Genomic DNA, 19124 nt, shown 5'->3' with positions numbered 1-19124 from the left:
CAAAAAATGTCACTTTGTTTAACTGTTGAGCTGAATTTTGAACATCAAAAGTCGACAGAGCAGAGATCACAGGTCCCTAATGCACAGCCATAAATAAATGGAAAACACTTGTTATATGGAAACTGTTAATTACATGTGCAGTAGGTGATTGTTTTCAGAAACATTTCTTCCAATAGTAATGATTAAAGTAAATGATCTAAATGTACTATTTTTATATTCTGGGTAAGGCACAAGACTAAAAAAATGCTCGTCCAATTGAAAATTGTCGTGCCGACAAATAACTCAATTATGACAGGTAACTCAAACTGTCTGTTAACAAATATAAATGTGTATTTCTGCGCAGCCTCTTTATGCAGATACAAACTTCTCTGGAACTAGATACAAACTTTTCTGGAACTACCAATTTACTATGACCATTTATGTAAAGCTGCTTTGACACAATCTACATTGTAAAAGTGCTATACAAATAAAGCTGAATTAAATTGAAAAATACATCATTTCTGCATACATGTGAAGCATGGCCACCTACAGCTGACAGAGAGGCATCAGACAAAATCTGCATCAGCCTGAAAACTTCTTTCTGAAAAACTAATTGTATCCATCAAAAGAAAGATTGTTTTTGAAAGGGCTTCTGTCAAAAATAGAGATTTAGAACTTTTCCTAAAAAAAAAAAAAAAAATCGGAATAACTTTTGTATGCTAGAGGGAAATGACATTATGCAGTTCAAAACAATGATCTGAAGGTGACACCATGGCTGGAGTATTACTTTTAGACAGGTTTAAAGAGAGTTTTTAGTCATGCAAAGCTTATGTAGATTGTGTCATTGTTAATGAATGGGTTTATATGCACTGAGAAACATCCAGTACTTCATGGAGTGCCTTTTATAGCATTGATAATATAGTCAGTTAAATAGACATAAGCAATCATTTAGTTGTTCAAGTGTAAAAGAAGATAAAAACAAATGATGTATGAGGATCAACGAGCACAATTGAACTTGAAATGAAAAGTCACTCCTTGTCTTGGTTACGTAAGTGTAATGTAAAACGATGGCAGGATATTTCTGTTTTTAGCACTCCTTTTTTTGATCAGATTTTTATTTAGTTGAATAACGAGACATAAGTAAATAGTGCTCTTACAGGTGAAGTTTGATTCATATTCACACATTTGTTCTTTTTTGAACATTGACAACCTGTGACATCCTCCCACTCCAATGTTACTTTGAATATTCGGTCTGAAATAGCAGGAATGGCATGACTTCCAAACAACATAAACACCATTTCATTGACAGTGAACAATGTTGTGTTTTATAGTCATTGGCTGATTATATGATTTTACTATTTAGAATTTGCAAATAATACTTTTCTGAAATTATATTAAAAGCAGAAAGTCTGAATGTGCGAATATAAAACCAAAATTACCCCAATGCCGGTTTTGGGGAAATATAATTCCTGCACCCACTAGCCTGTCTACAACTACGCTGGACAAAGTGCGTGTCTCCATAGAGTTTTCTATCTGGTGTTGTCTATCTTCATCAGATCGTCATCTATTTAGTGTGTGTTCGCGCGTTCAGGACTTAAGGAGGCATGGCTTTGGACAGCAGGAGAGAGATGCCAATTTCTAAGCTATTATGCTAACATTCTGGCAGATCACCTACTGCACCTTTATCAGATATTTTTTGCCTTGTATCAGATTATTTAGCATTCTGTCATGTTGCACACGTGTGTCAGTAGTGTGCTGGATACCCATAATTTACAGAACTCCAAGTTTAAACAACTGTGGTTGTAATGGTTAACGAAGCAGAAACATAAGTGATATACAGTATGAATGTAAAAGCACTTGCATAATGTTTATTTATGTTAATGCAAGCTCTCTGTGCCTCAGTTTGTACCAGTAAACCCCAGGCAAACACAGCAGGTGCTGGGAGCTTTACACACACACGATTTGACAACTACACATCCTCCAATCAGCACTGATCTCTGGGATTGTGTGCATATATGTTTGTGTATGTGTTTAGATGCAGGTGTGAACTGGGTTGGCTTTCAGGAGAGTTGTCTTAGGGAGACAGGTTAAGCGCTTATGGTCCTGTCTGCGGTAGGTCCTGTTTTACAAATGTGATTTGGTGCACTGCATGCTTTTTGTCAACAATGCAAAACCTGCTGTCAACACTTCAGTCTCTGAGCTCCATCTGTGACAAAACAACTGCTCAAATGTATATAAGCCCCTGAACACCAATTACTTATGAGATATATTAAAACCAAATGATGCAAAAAATAATAGGATGCTTTATGGCAGCACAGTTCAGCTCTGAATGGCTTTGGACGTTTCTAGAATGTTCAAGTCTTTCAGAATCATGCTGTGTTTTGACTGTGGTATATAGCATGTCCATTTGATGTGTTAGCAGGTATGGAGAAGATTGAATTCACACCTGTGTGTCCATCTGTGAAATGCCCCTTTCCTAAACACTCCCAACTGAATTGCTGTCACACACAAACATTCACCTGCTCTCTCTTTTTCTTTTTCTATTGTTAAACCCAAACTAGTTCTACCAGTACATTTACTTTGCACATAGAACATTTTATTTTAATAATTTATTTGATTGTTTGTGTTACACTATCTGAATTTGCACAGCTCCACAAAGCAAGCAAGACCCGTAACAAATAAAATAGGACACCTTTAAAATTAATGAGGAGTCCTGAGTCTCACCTCCCGTTCAAAAGAAAAACAATAAAAACGGTTGACCATTGAAATAACGTAAAGTCAAATTTATTTGACATTTAAATTTAAAGGAGACATAAAAATCTTGCAGAGGTAAAGCCAAAATAACAAACAAAATTCAACAGCTAATTAACCTAAGTTTTAAACCCTCTTAGCTGTACATAAACTAAAACAAATTAAACAGCATTCACTTACCTCCGTACTAACCACAAAACATGAGAAAACTTAAAGGGGTGGTCCACAGTGTATTTTTAAAGATTGGTTGTGTTTAAATGCATAAGATGCAAATCAATCTGTGCTCATGCTTCACTTGAATAAAATTACGTTATTTTTTCAGATACCTTACTTTGATTATATTCAGCTACTCAGCTAACATGAAAATGACTATCAAACTTCCTAGTTCCTCTAAAAGGCTGGCCCTCAAAAGGCTCTGATTGGTCAGCTAACATACAGTAATATGCTGTGATTCGCTGATTGGCTTCACGGCATCACATCATGCTCCTACAAGCACAAGCTATTGCAATGTGTAAACAGTCCAGTCAGAGTAGCCGTTAGCAGCGTTAGCTGCCTGAATCAGACAGAAAAATGAAAAGCACACCAGGTACACCGCCTGCTCTCTAAAATATAATCTGACAAGTGTCTTTCACATATATTAAGAATAAGCATGTGTAAGTAAAATGAAACGTATCTTTCGAAAATGTGTTATTTGTTATATAGAACGCAGGAAAAGTGTGCGCATAGAGAGACACGCATAGAGAGACACTGCATGTGCTGCTGAAGATTGTGTGTTTACAGTGGTTAGACTAATATTCGTGAATTTGTAGCTAAATTGTTAGCGCTGCCAAACAGCATTTCCCATTGTTTACATTCTTAATGCTAGAAAATGTGCATGACCTTCCAGTCTGGTTTAAATGGACTTCACCAACACGCCGGCAAACTCCCATGTATCGGCACCTCATTCATGCACCTGTGTGCTCTCAAAATGAAACCTGTCAGAAAGACAGCGGATAGAGGTGGAGAGAAGAAAACCACAACAAAAAGACATATACAACAACACAAAGAAAAACTTAATACTTAAAATAAAATATATTTTCTTTTGCTTTATTGTTTTAATAAATAAAAGAATATGTAACAGTTTGTTTTAACTTTAAATGTTTAAACAACATCAAAGTACAAAGCTTTGTTTTCAGAATGATGGTTTGGTGTGCTTAAAAACATGCACGCACACACACACACACACACACACACACACACACACACACACACACACACACACACACACACACACACACACACACACACACACACACGCACGCACGCACGCACGCACGCACACACACACACACACACACACACACACACACACAAAAGGCTGTCTTTTTATAAAGCCAGTCAATATTGCTGCAACCTGCATCGCGCTTTAGTTTATGGAGCAAAGGGGAAGATATTTCAAAAGCTTAAACTTTTAGTTGGAAATTAGAATTACAGAGCTTTCGTTTTAATCCGCTCCATCTATTTAACTCATTTACTGAAGTGTAAGAAGTAAAACACGGACTCTCTTGCTGTCAGGATAATCCTTTGTGCAAAATGGAAATAATGACTTAGAAACATTAACAGGTAAGTGTACGGCAAGTTTGTGTGGTAGAGAACTAGTTTCAAATGCATTAAACAACACACACCCGAGATGAGGGCAAACAATGCATGTGTATAATTTAGTTGGTAGGACTTCATATAAAACATGTATCTGGAAGTAGCCTATTCTGTGTCTTATTTAATTTTTCACATGTGTGTTCACAAAATCTAACTCTATTAATATAAATGAATATGCAGCAGATGCTTACACGTTGACTTACACATGTTGTGGTTATGACAAACCTGCATTCAAAACTTTTTTTGAAATATTTTTTTTTAACATATTTAGTACAACATTGTTTATATGCTTAGCTATTTAAACAACTGGGGAGGATGGTTTTCTAATATTGTAGAGTTACAACCAAAACATCAAACTAGTACACACACAGCTGAGCATCCTCAGCAGCAGCATGAAATAATACAACAATGTTTTTCTGGGAAATAACTTGGGCCAAGATGTTGTGCATGGACAGATCCCTGTAGCCCAGGAGATGTACTGAAAGTTCGCCTGTGTATGTGGAAGAGACAAATGAAGTATGTTTTGAAAGCTGTGTATTCGGCTCTGCACATATGGTAGCTTGTTAAAAAATTAAAGGGATAGTTCACCTAGAAATAAAAATATAATATACTGCCTATTTACTCATCATCAAGTAGTTTCAAAACTTTTTTCTGTTGAAAAAAAAAAAAAAAAGATTTTGCAGAATTTTAGAAATCGGTAACCATTGACTACCATAGTATGAAAGACAAATACTATCCAGCAACTTTAAACATAGTCGTCTTTGCTAGAACTAACTTAAATTTGGGCTGTCAGTAAAAATCTAATAATAGATGTCTAAAGAATGGACCAAAAATAGTCATTAAATAAACAGAAATAAATGACTACACATATAAAGTATGTCTAATCTGTCTATTTGACCACTGGTCTAGTTTTGGACTATTCTAGATGTCTATTAGATTTTCACTGACAGCCCAAGTTTAGTCTTGTTTTAGTCAAGCTGTCTATCTTTAAATGTCTATTAGACATCTATTAAACACAAAAGTGTTTGCTGTGTACACTGCAAAAATGTTTTTCTAACTTAGTTTTTTTGTTTCTAGTTTTTGTTTTTGTTTCTAGTCAAAATATCTAAAAACGTTTAAATCAATAAGCAAATTCTAGAAAAGCAAAACTTATGGTTTTAATAAATATTATGCAAAACTAAGTGAGTTTTTACTTAAAACAAGCTAAATTATCTGCCAATAGACTAAAATTATGTTTTATTTATTTATTTTTTATGTTATATTATTTAGCTTACCTCATTGGCAGATTATTTTGCTTGTTTCAAGGAAAACTGTATGTTTGCTTGTCTAGAAAATGCTGGTTTAAATGTTTTGTTTGCTTTTTTTTGATGAAAATCAAAAAATCCGGATCACCTATCCCCACCTGGGGATACTCATCCAGAAGCCTCTAGAGATCATACAGCACCACTGATGCGATCCATAACCTGTGAAGAAATTATGCCAAGGTATCCATAATCTTGGACTAGGTCATATCCAGCGCAGATGATGTGGCGGTCACGAAGAAGCGGAGAGCATGATGCAGATTCCTGAAAGACCACAGTGACAGACGGGTCTTTGCATTGATCTTGAAATTATCGTGCGCAACTGAGCCTAGTTTCTCTCAAGGTTTTTTTTTTTTTTCTTCACTTTTGTCAATCAATGAAATTTTTTCCTCACCACTGGCTTGCTTGGTTTGGGACTTGTGGAGCTTTGATGGATTTGCTCTTCATTGTTTTGCACTTCCAGCAGGGAAATTTAAACCTCACTGAACTGAACTAAACTGAACTTAAACTCTGAAAACTGGACTGACACAGTTTCAGTTTATTAGAACGTCTATGTTAAGCTGCTTTGACACCATCTACATTGTAAAAGCGCTATATATAACCATGAATTGATTTGAATCGAAAGAATTGCAGTGTACGAAGTTAAATTCAGAATGTTCACGTTTTCTGAATTTTTCTATATATCTTCCTTTGTGTAAAACAGAAGCAAGAAACCCCAACCAGGTTTAAGTGTGCTTTAAGTGTACTTTGAGTTCACAAAAAAGTCAAACTAACTTACTGCATATTTTAGACCAACAGAGTAAAATCAACACACGTCTGTAATTGGACACAACATGCTCAAAATATAATTACTAATACTGTGTAACTTTTGAACCCCAAGTCACTACTGGCTTCGGCCTTTCCAATAGCGAGTAATAAAACTGACAGGATAAATGTAGCTGTGTATCAGTTACATCTCTGTGTTTGATGAAAATATGTAACATTTCATGTTTTGAAGCAGAAATATGCTGAAGAGAGATAGCGAGGGTGTTTGTAGTTTTGATGTATTAATCTCTACCCAGGGATGCCCTTGGCTATTTACTTTTATCAGAGATGCAGTTGAACTTCCCTGTTTCACTTTTTCTCTCTCTGTGCCTAAAACACACACATATATAGACACACACAGTGCTCATTGTTTTTGAGTTTAGCCTTGAAGTTAATGAAACAGCAGCGGGAGGTAAACCACTGTTTTTTCTTGCTATTAAATGACTGTTTATTTCCCTGGATAGACTGCCATCCAAGAATTCGGTCCACGAAAAGCGTATTCCTCCTTAGAATGTGAAGCAAGTCTGTTTTCAGATCAGAAAGTGAGACCAAGGCATAGGGGAAAAACATGGAGTAATTAAAAATGGTAAGAAACACAGTATATACCCATGATGCCTGCTTGTTAGTCTGACACCCCCTCAAACCACCTGAGGTAGCAAGCGTACATTTATCTTCATTGTTTTGCAACAGCTTGAGTCTCTAGCTGACTTGTTTATCTATTGTTTTTCCTTTAGTAAATAATTCCCATGTATACGCTCGCTTTCCCGGGTCAATGTTTTACTACAGGTCTCCTGTTGCGTGGTTGCTATTTTGCGTGAATGCAGATAGAGGCCGATTCGGGGCTCTAATTTCTGAGCTGTGGTAGTCAAGAGACAGTGGGTATGGCTCTCTCTGATAGCATTGGCATAAAACAACACTCACTTTATCAGAGTCAGGCTGCTGTAATCACTAGCCTGAAATTACCTGTCCCCGTCAGGCCTCAGGTGACTGCGCACATTAACTCACATGCTGTTTTTTTTTTCTCTCTTTGTCCAACTGTAAAGGCTGAGGGTGCGTTTGAATTCACATACTACTAAGCAAGTTGCTACAGATCCCCCTTATTGTGCTGTTTATAAGTTAACATCCAGTTAAAAAGATGAGTTTTTATCTACCTAAAATATGCACAAATACTATAGGGAAGTGCCGGAAGATTCCCAGATTCATTCTGAGCATCTATAAAACAAAAGTTAACAATGTGATGTATCAGTTTAACTATTGTGTATCAGATATACGATGATATTTATATTGCAATGGACCATTCCTAACTTATTGCACCAGTAACAAGCATTAATGCACAATACATTTATTGTTTATAAGTGACCAATTATTTAGATTTCTCCAATCTCTAATCTGTTTCTCAATCAAAGTCATCACTGCTGCTGTGTAAGTTTGACGTATCACAGCACTGATTTGAGAAGAAGTGGGGATTAAGTCCTTATTGTTAACCAACTGATTTACAATAGGAAACAGCTACAATATTTGTGCTGTTAATTGTATTTGATATGTTGTGTTTTCCTCAGAGTATTACTGAGATGTCACAGTATTTTTTTCATTTGTAAATCTTAGAAAAATTATTGAAACTGAATGAATGGGTGAGTGAACTAGCTCTGCTACATGGATGCAAATTAAATGGACACTGTGCACATTTTGATAAAATACTGCTGCTGTGCCTTAAACCTATAAACAGTATATGTATGTATTATGCTAGGAGTAACTATAAAGTGAGTATAATAATGGGTAGATAAAATGTAAGCTATAGCAGGGATTCTCAACCGGTGAGGCAGAGATCCTGCAGGTGGGCTGTGAGATAGCTATATATATTAATTTTATACTATTTTTGATTTCAATAATAATATGCTATATAAAAATGATCGAAGCAATGCACTCCTGTTCTCTGATTGACATTTGTCTGTATATTTCATGAATAGTAGATATTTATTGGTATATATTTTTCGTCCAGTTTAAAGCAGAAGCTGGTCTTTTGCAACCTCCCTGTTGATCTTTGGTTCTCTACAAACCAAAGTGTTTGTGTGTGTATGTATGTATGTCTATATATATATATATATATATATATATATATATATATATATATATATATATATATATATATATATGTTTTAGGGTTCTGCTATTTCTTTCAGTTTTATAAAAGTTAAAGCTGTCATAAAAAACAAAACAAAAAACAAATAGAAAATATGAATGGCTATAATAGCAGCCTATGTGAGTGAGTCAACAGGTAATAACATAGCTTTCCTATTAGTCAGTGTGAGGATCTGAGCTAGGCCTGACAGTTTTTCTTATTAGTCAGTGTGAGGAACAGAGATAAACCTGACAGTTAACAAAAAAACAAAAACAACAACAGCAAAGACGGGTAACACTTTATTTTGATGGTCCATTTGGGTATTAGTAGACTGTCTGCTTAAGGTCCGTTAATACTGCTGCTAAACAGACATTTAACTGACTATAAGAAACTTTGCAAGTGCATGTCAATTTATGCTAACCCTAACCCCTACGTAACAGTCCACGTATAATCTAATGAAAATTAGATGGCATGTAGATGCAATGTAATTCAACAAACAGTTAAATTCAACAAACAGACCATAAAAATAAAATCTGACTCAAAAACGATGATTTAAAAAATATATATGTGTATGGCACTGCATCTTACTGCATTGTGTTGAATTAAAACGAATCATGCATCGTGATTGGGGTAAATTGTATCGCGTTGGGCAGTTGTATGATTGAACTTGTGGAAGAAAAAACATATTTTAATTCATTCATTTTCCTTCATCTTAGTCCCTTTATTCATCCGGGGTCGCCACAGCGGAATGAACCACCAACTTATCCAGCATATATTTTACACAGCGAATGCCCTTTCAGCTGTAACCAAGTACTGGGAAACATCCATACACACTCATTGACACACACACTCATACACTATGGCAAATATAGTTTAATCAATTAACCTATAGCGCATATCTTCGGATTGTGGGGGAAACCGGAGCACCCAGAGGAAGCCCACGTGAACACAAGAACATGCAAACTCCACAAAGCAATGCCAACTGGCCCAGCCAGGACTCGAATCAGTGACCTTATTGTTGTGAGGTGACAGTGCTAACCACTTGTCGCCCATATTTTTAAGTGAAGTTTTTAAACTAATTTCGAGAGGAGCACGTGATATAATTGACAGCAGCTGGCCACCTATCTACACTCATTAGTTAGCCAATCAGATCTATCCTAACCCACTATAAGTAGCCTAGCTAGACATTACTCCCTTATCTTCGTTTTCCGAAGAAACCCCCCATCCACCCCTTTCTCCTCCTTTTCTCCTTTACAAAAAGGGGAGCTCTCGAGAACCACCTGATCTCGTACTCCCCTCACATGCTCTATGGACCTGGCGGGAGCCCTGGGCTCAACTATCTCCGAGCTCAGGGTTCTCTCCCGGGACAGCATGCCAAACCTGCTTACAGCTGTCAAGCAATATCTAAGTGTGAACTCTTGAATAACAATTATAATTAATGTGCACTTTGTAGTGTAATTCAAATCTTATTAGCACATCTAAAAAAATCTTATATTATTAATGAAATTTAAAAACCAAATAATTCCATGCCTCTTAAAACACTCACAGTAAGAACACTTTAGAATTACATGTTTGTTTTAAATTACAGTATGTATTCATTATCAAGTCATTTAGCAGACAATTTTGTCCACATGAATTACAATTTAATAGGTATTTAGGGATTCAACTAGAAAAGGCAATAAACACAGGTGCTAAATATACAAAGCAACTGTTTGTGCTGAGAATGAAGAGCTATGGAAAAGGACAATTTTAAAGAGATAATAGTGTTTCTACAAGTGGTTTGTCAAGCCCAATTCCCTATGTGAAGCACATTTCATAAGTGCATAATGCTTTTTAAATTTTTTTTTGATATTTATTTTTTATTTATTTTTATTTTTTAAAGTGATTGTAAGAATGTGTCTGGTGCAAATGTGCAAAACTGGTGTTGGTTAAAGAAAGGAAAAACTTTCTACAGGTTTTTCTACAGGTGGTTTGTCAAGACCACTCGAGTGTGCGTAAAGCACAAGTAAAGCCCTTGACTATAACTTTAACCAAATTGTTTAAAAAATCATTATTGGAGATCTGTAAATAGGATTCCCTCAGACCATTTAAGATGTGTACTTCACTTCTTCAGCAGGAGATTAAATTAAATATATTAAGGATTCATATATAACTTGGAGAGTAAAAAACACTACAGGCAAAGCAAAGTTTTAATTCATGGCTCTTGATGATTCATTGAGGTGTTTGAAAGTTTGGTCTGTGCAAGAAGCAGAATATTATTTCAACATTATTACCTTTAATCCACAGCCTCGGCGAACAGTCCTGAGCTATAATTATAAAATGTTCAACTTCTTGCACAGACCAATTGTTTTTCTTTATGAGACCTCGATGTATCATTATCAAGGTGCAAGTATGATTGCCTTTCATTTTATGAATCAGCAAGAGCCAGATGAGCTAAAAAACTTTAATGTTCGACAGAAAAAAAAATGACACTAATATATTAGATAGACTGAAGGAGAGTAATCAACGGCATGTATGTATCTAAAAACATTACATTCAGTTTTATAAAATACACGGCGTATATTATTTCTGTAATATGTATTCTATTGAAAAGTATGCTAAAGTGTACTTTGGGGTAAGAAGACTTGCTAGGACATTCTATGGGCAGAAATGCTAGGTTGCGAGGCACAGGTTTGTCCTACATATACAGTACCCTTACATCACACCAGAGACATGCTGATAATGTCATACATTAGTACAAGCTAAGTGTAATGTCTTCAGGAGGAGAAACTGCTGCAAAGAACAAAAAAGACAAACAAGATTACTGCATTCAAACTAGCAATTTAGAGGGAGAAGGTATTATAATGCTGCTTTTATGCCAGCACACCACAGTGCTTGTTCTTGATGAAAGTCAAAGTTGTTGAAATCTCAATTGTTTGCTGACGAGCAACATAAAAGATATTTGACATTTCGGTTGACATTTTCAACTGTAATTGTTGCATTCAAAGGAGGTTAAAAAGGAGCGCTTCACCCAAAAATGAAAACAGAAATTTAAGCATTTCAAATCTTCCACTCAGTGGTTGCTCTCATTTGTATTCAGGGTTTTGAATTGTCAGATTTGTTCTTGTTGTTGAAGTGATTTACCAAATAAATGGTTCATTATGATGGCCACATCAGAAATGCCTTTATCGTATTGGAATTTTTGAATCTTCAAATGTACTTAGAGACTTCAGTGCAGTATTTCAGCATCAGTCAAAAAATCCTACCAAATCCTACCATCATGTCACAATTACACTTATAAATAAATAAATGTTATAAGTAAAACCAGTTATTAACTTATTAGTGAATAAGGCTGATTTTGTTACAAAAATGAAAATGAAGGATTACCATTTTAATATATTTGAAAATGTTATTTAGTTTGTTTGCTTTTTACAGTAATATGTTAATTTAGCAGTTGAATATGTATTAATATAAATCTGCAAGCAGGTATTTGGGACCAAGCACAAAAGACATGTCAAGAGCAGCAAAAATAGCAAGTAGATCAAGCATAGCAAGCATGCAAAATGTACATTCAGGGGGTCATCAAAGGCACAAAAATCATCAAAAATACTATGCTATAACAGGCACAGTGCCCACATGAGGCAAAAGGGGTGTCTCAGATCTGATCTGTGCTCATTTTTTATATTTTAAAAGTTTAAAAGAGGATTTGCAATTAAAAAAAAAGAAATTGTTAAGAAAGTATTTTTACATTTCATCTTTGCCATTTTTCTCTTTTTTAGTACACAACAGGAATACAGCTATATGTTTCCATTTCCAGATCAATTAAAAATAAAAAAAAAATGCACTAAAAAGCATTTAAAAGTGGATTACTATCAGATTCATGAAAAATTGATTGGCTACCTGATGGTTCTGAGTGCATCTCACAGAAAGAAAAAGAAAGAAAGAAAGAAAGAAAGAAAGAAAGAAGGAAAGGAAGAAGAAATGTAAAGAAGAAAATAATAAATATACAATGTAAACTTTGATTTATTGTAATATGAAAAGAACGCTTCATTAAAAATATTGGCTAAAGAAAAGGTTTGCTTTGGTTTAAAGTAAAGGGATAGTTCACCCCGAAATAAAAGTTCTGTCATCGTTTTCTGCACACTTTAATTTATTCAAACCTGTCTGAGTTTTTTTTTTTTTTTGAATACAAAAGAATACATTTTAAAAAAGCTGTAATCCATAAATTTTTTGCTTTCTTCAAATTATCTTCTTTTGTGTTCAACAGAAATAAATGTATAGAGTAAACGAAATAGCGTAATTTATATAGTAATAATATTGAGCGATGCAGTGATACAGTAGGGAGTGCTGTCGCTGGGTCAGTTAGCGTTTTTGCGTGGAGTTTTCTTGTTCTCCCTACGTTCACATGGTTTTCCTCCGGGTACTCCGGTTTCCCCACAGTCCAAAGACATGCGGTACAGGTGAACTGGGTAGGCTAAATTGTCCGTAGTGCATGAGTGTGAATGAGTGTGTATGGATGTTTGGTAGAGATGGGTGTAGTTGGAAGGGTATCCACTGCGTAAAAACGTGCTGGATGAGTTGACGAACGCAGGGAGAACATGCAAACTCCACACAGAAATGCCAAGTGAGCCGAGGCTCGAACAAGCGACCCAGTGACCTTCTTGCTGTAAGGCGACAGCCCTACCTACTGCGCCACTGCTTTGCCTGACTGTAACTTATGTAATGACTGTAACTTATAATGTAATTATGTAATAATGTTTTTATTTGTATTTTTTTATAGTATTGTATTTAATTCTATTTTATCATTTATTTTAAATGTAATTTTTGTTTAACAAATGTTGGGGTGGGAAAATACATTCTGATAAAACACATAGGTTAATATTCTCTACCGTTTACTGGGTTTTGTAATATAATTAAACTCAATAAAAACAAAGTTGAAAAGAAAAAAACATGCATAAAACCATACAAGATTTGTAGGTGACAGACAAAAGCCCCTTTCACACAGTGATATGGTAAATATCCAGAAAATTTTCAATACAACATTACCTTTTCCAATATGACTGTTCGAAAAAGCGCTATTCACACAGGCAAGGACGTTCTGGAAAAAAAACTTTCGCATATCGGGATGTACATAATATGTATGTGTGTGCTGGCACTTACCAGAGCACTTCTTCACATGCACACGCTTCAAGCAACTGAAGCAGAGCTTGAAAGTAAACAAACAGCATTTAAGCATTTTATTGATAATTTTTTTACACAGCTGGCATTAGGAAGGACAATAGAAATGTTATCTGACTAACATCTAGCAGCTAAATAGGTCATGAAAAATATTCAAAGACTTTTATATTCATAAACAGCGTAAATGTGTATGCGTCCGAATGTTTTGATTGGCTGTCTCATGTCAGCGCATTCTAAACTTGAACACACTCTTTACAGCAATTCTCCTTCTGCATTCACACAGAGCAGCAAATTACCAGTAATGTTACAACTACTCTGTCTGCCAAATTGCCAGAACAAATTTACCTGTATTTTCAAAAAGGGCCTGTTTACACATACAGACTTTTCCATAAAACTGCCGGCAATTTTCTGGAAAGGTTTGTATGTGTGAAAGGGGCTAAAGTAATGGAAATTATAAAAGAGATATCATTGGAATCACCATAATTCAAGTAACATAATAAAACTTAAACTAAGTTTTGACAAGTTTAAAAAATGTAAGCTTTTAATTGTGAATACTGAAAAAAAAAGTTAATTATAAAAAACAGCCACGCTCACTATTTTTGCAAGAAACTGCAATAATTTTTTTTTCAGGATGCTTTAATGAATACAAAGAGAACTGTATTTATTTAAATCTTCATAAAATATGAATTTTAATGTCACTTTTGATCAATTTAATGTGTCATTGCTGAATAATTTTTCTCTTTCTTCTCCAAAAAGAAGAAAACAAACAGCTTTCAACCAGTGTGTCAGTGGATTTTCATTCACTAGCACATGTCTAATTTGTTTACTTCATTCATGAATCAGATAAACATTCATTTTATTCATGAAAAACAGGTTTTGTTCAGAGTATAAAAAAAAATCACATTTAAAACAACATGCGGGTGAATAAGTGTGCAACATGTTAATGTTTGAGTGAACATTTCTATTAAGGCTGGACTGGCTTGTTTATGTAGCTTTGGAATGAGCCTGTGCTTGGAAGACTAAGAATGATGGCTAATGTCATTCTCTCTGTATGGGAGATGAGAAGGGAAATTTGAAAGGTTCTTTAGAGCTCTCTGAGTTACCCCAGCCGAGCTGCAAACAAAGGACGGCAGAGCTTTTTTGCTTGTTTTCGCGCTCTCTCGCTCTGTGTCGTATGATGTTCCTCTCTACTAATTAATTGCTAATGCAAAGTGCAGATAAACCCTCTTTAAAAGCATTCAACAGATGAAAGAACATGGATTATGAAGAAAGCGCCGGGATATTAAAGGATGCCTTCTTAATGAAAACTTTCATTTCCCTCTCCTGCAGTCTCTATGTTAAACTCTGGCTATTCTTCTGTATTTTCTCTTTCAGTTGATGTTTCAGTGTGCGTGCGTGCGTGTGTGTGTCTTGGGTCAGTAATAACTGGCCTCAAAGCTCTGAGAAAGAGAAAAAGAGTGAACAGACCTTTGATGGTGGGCAAGTTTCGCCACTCTTTCCAGAATCCAGTGGCTCGACTGTATCGCCCCGTGCATGTCATGCTACGGTTGCCATAGAAACTCTCTCTGGTCGGATTTGTTATTGACAGAATGACAAGGCTGAGCATGTTCTGTGTGAGAGAACTGTGAGCAAAAAACACAACTGTGATAGACACAAAAACACACCGCCAACAACACATGCTGGAAATGTAGTCGATGCACGTCAATAAGTGGAAGAAACATTTCAAAGTCAACAACAAACATCCATGCAAGAAAAAATTAAGATGAAATTCGGTTGCTTTAAAGGAACTGGTACTTTTATGTCTTCATATGTCTAATCTAATCTCAGTAACCAGTGAAAATGAGAAAACGTAAAAGCAAAAGGACAAACTTTCATTTATTTTACTTGATCTTCCACACAATCTGTTTGCACTTCTTCTTTTTATCTCTCTAGACCTGTGCAGTCTTTATGACAGGCAAATTAAATGTGAAATGTTGCAGATTTTACTGGCATTTACAGGCATATTTATTTACTTTCATTCTGCTTGTTTCTATTATAAATAGTAAAGTCACTCTAGTCTCGTAAGCTACAGTCATTAAACATTATGGGTGGCAGCAAAGTATCACAATGAGGCACTTTCAAGAGTAGCCAAACGTATAATGCACCCTCATTATTTCAGTCCATACGTACATCAAATAAATCCAAGTAAAGCGCTGTTTATATAGCCACTGATAATATGTAATTATACAATCAAAAGAACATATCTGCATGTAATTTCATAAAATTAGCAATTGAAGGGGGGGACTGTGGGATGGAAAGACAGATTGTGTGTGCATCTGCTGAAGGTGGTCATGAATGAATATGACTGAGTCAGAGAGAGAGTTTGGACATCATCTGATTTCAAACATCTTCGGTCATGCACAGATGTAGCTGCAGACTATAGCCTGCTGCTAGAGGACATACATTAAGAAATCAAGAAATATATTCAGCTGAACCTCATTTAGATGGAAAAATGCAATAGGTCCCGTAAGACTTAAATCTCCTGATCCAAGAACCAGGCCATACATTTTAATGAACTGAAATAGGGGAAAGTATTAATTTTATCATGAACTTGAAACAATTATTTTTATTTGGAATCAGTAGATTCATTAATTAACAGGGTTGTTTCCCTGGAAGGAGAAGGGAAAACAAATGGATGACTGGTGAACAGATTTATTGATGGATGCTTAGATACACTTACCAGCCATTTTTTAAAATGTAAAACTTACTAGTACAGGATTGAATCCCCTTTTGGCTTCAGAACTGGCATAGATTTAACAAGGTACTGTAAATACTCCTCAGAGATTTTGGTCTAAATTGACTTAAAAGCATTGTGAATTTGCTGCAGATTTGTCAGCTTCCAATCCATGACACGAATCTCCCGTTCCACCACATCCCAAAGCTGCTCTATTGGATTGAGATCTGGTGACTGTAGAGGCCATTTGAGTACAGTGAGTACTGTTCAAGAAACCAGTCTGAGATAATTTGTGCTAACAATGCCTTTCTATCAGCTCGAACCAGTCTGGCCATTCTCCTCTGACCTCTGAACTGCCGCTCACTGGATAATTTCTCTTTTTCAGATCATTCTCTGTAAATCCTAGAGTTTGGTCTGTGCAAAAATCCCAGTAGATGCAGCAGTTTCTGAAATAATCAGACCAGCCTGTCTGGCACCAATAACTATGCCACGTTCAAAGTCACTTAAATCACCTTTCTTCCCCATTCCGATGCTCGGTTTAAACTGCAGCAGACCGTCTTGACTATGTCTATATGTCTTAATGCACAGGTGTCAAACTCAGTTCCAAAAGGGCCGCAGCTCTGCACAGTTTAGTTCCAACCCTAATTCAGCACACCTGATCAAACTAATTGAGTCCTTCAGGCTTGTTTGAAACCTACAGGTAAGTGTGTTGGAGCAGGGTTGGAACTAAACTGTGCAGGGCTTCGGCCCTTTTGGAACTGAGTTTGACACCCCTGCCTTATGCATTGAGTTGCTGCCATGTGATTGGCATTGGCTAATTATTTATATATAAATTTGCGTTAACGAGCAGTTAGACAGGTATACTGAATAAAGTGGCCAGTGAGTGTAGATTGATGGGTTATAGAGAGCTGGATGGATGAACGTATTAGATGAATGAAGGGATGGGTAGATGGATGGATGGAAGGGTGGCAGGTTGTTGGATGACAGACAGAGATGGATGCATAGACAGATGAATGATGGATCTATGGATGGATGGATCATGAACTGATGGAGAGATTGTTGAATGAATTAATAGGTGAATGGATTGATAGATTGTTTGCTATCAGAAAAAAATGGATAGATGCATGGACCTTTGGGTAACAGAAAAAGATGAATAGATGGATGGACTGATCGCTACATGACATAGAAAGCTCTACGCTGTGACTGAACTGAACGGTACCGTTTCAAACACTAACATGAACTGAATAATGAAGCTGTCTTTACTGTTTACAAAACTGTTATATTTCACACCTAGTTTCAGTTTCAGTTTAAAGCTTCACATAACGAGAATGACAAAACACTTAACATCAAGTACACCAAATTAAAAAATGAATAAAAAATAATAATACAATTTTATTAAAAAAAATTTACTATAATAATCCATTGACTAACAACATTTATTACTGAACTGCTTCATGCACAAAAGTAAATTCATAACGATTTGTGGAATTATTGTCGTATTGTCCTTAGATGTTGTAGATTATTTGATGAGCCTTAATAATAATTGAATGAGTGTTTTGATCAAATTTCAACCTGTTGTGAATAATTGATCCTAGGTACCTATATTCCTCCACAAATTTGACATCTGTGTCATTTATGACTACCCTTTGGAGAGAAGGTGTATTTCTTCAAAGTTAATGAGCATTTCTTATGTTTTTGACACAATCAAGTGTAGTTTCTAAACCTGAATGTTTAGAAAAACCTAGACATTTGTTTTGGAACCTGGTGCATTTTACTCCTTAGCTAGGTTTATTTGAAGCATATGTAAACAACACAATCGCACTCATCTGCACCAAAACAGTTGGTTTGAGATAGCCTGAACAAGGTGGTCTCATGTTGGAACAAACTCTGGAGCGATTTGGTCAACATAGGCTCATTCTAAAAAACGTAGCCCTATATGTTTCTGGAGATCTTAAATCATGTAACCATAAGTTTGTATGGTTGCATTTAATTTTTAAATTGAGTGGTATTTTCCACGCTTACCATGGATGGCTTTCCTGCTGTTACCAGTTTGTCCTGTTAGCTCGCCATGTACGTAGGCGGACTTGAGATGCAGAGAGGAGTTCACCAAGACTACGGGGTTTGAGTCCGGTGAAGAACAGTTCCAGAAAGCAGGTAAGATAAAATCAACAAACCAAAAAATAAAACAAACAAGTAAATAACAGGGTGAGAATGTAGTAAAATCTGAAAACGTAGTAAAAAACATGCGAGGACTTTGAAAATTGTTGGTTGGATTTAGGGAAATGGGTGGGTGGGTCAATCAATACAATTGGTTGGGCTTAGGGAAGGAGGAGGGTGGGTCGGTCGATCGGTCAGACAGTCAGTCAAACAGTCAGTCGACAGCGGCCTCTGGTGGGTTTACATGAGAACAGCAGGCGCAATAGCACTCGCAAGAAAAAATCTGGGATCTGAAAATGTGTACACATTGACCTCTGGTGGATTTGTGAAAACAAAAAAACTACAAAAAATGTAGCTGGGATGTATCTGGCAGTCTCCAGATATGTATATGATGGTACATTTTCAGAATGTTATATATGAAAGTAAAAGCATACTGAACTACTAACGAATTCTGTTTATCTGTTAGGAAATCTTGACCGTTACAAAAAAGTCACTTTGAAATAATTGA

General features: G+C 35.8%; 1 long non-coding RNA gene across 1 annotated transcript in view; it reads right to left on the bottom strand.

The window, feature by feature from the left end:
- LOC141376141 (uncharacterized) overlaps nt 1-15284 on the bottom strand; it is a 34595-nt gene extending 19311 nt beyond the window's left edge. Inside the window, exons 1-2 of the long non-coding RNA XR_012385435.1 lie at nt 15214-15284; nt 13729-13774 (exon numbers count right to left, since the gene is read on the bottom strand). This is a non-coding gene — a long non-coding RNA (uncharacterized lncRNA). The remainder of the gene's footprint in view (nt 1-13728; nt 13775-15213) is intronic.
- Between the last annotated feature and the right edge of the window lie 3840 nt (nt 15285-19124).

Source organism: Danio rerio, chromosome 9 (assembly GCF_049306965.1).
Source record: "Danio rerio strain Tuebingen ecotype United States chromosome 9, GRCz12tu, whole genome shotgun sequence".
NCBI classification, from domain to species: Eukaryota; Metazoa; Chordata; class Actinopteri; order Cypriniformes; family Danionidae; genus Danio; species Danio rerio.
Note: the sequence above shows the minus strand (reverse complement) of the source record. Positions and strands in the feature narration are given on the sequence as shown.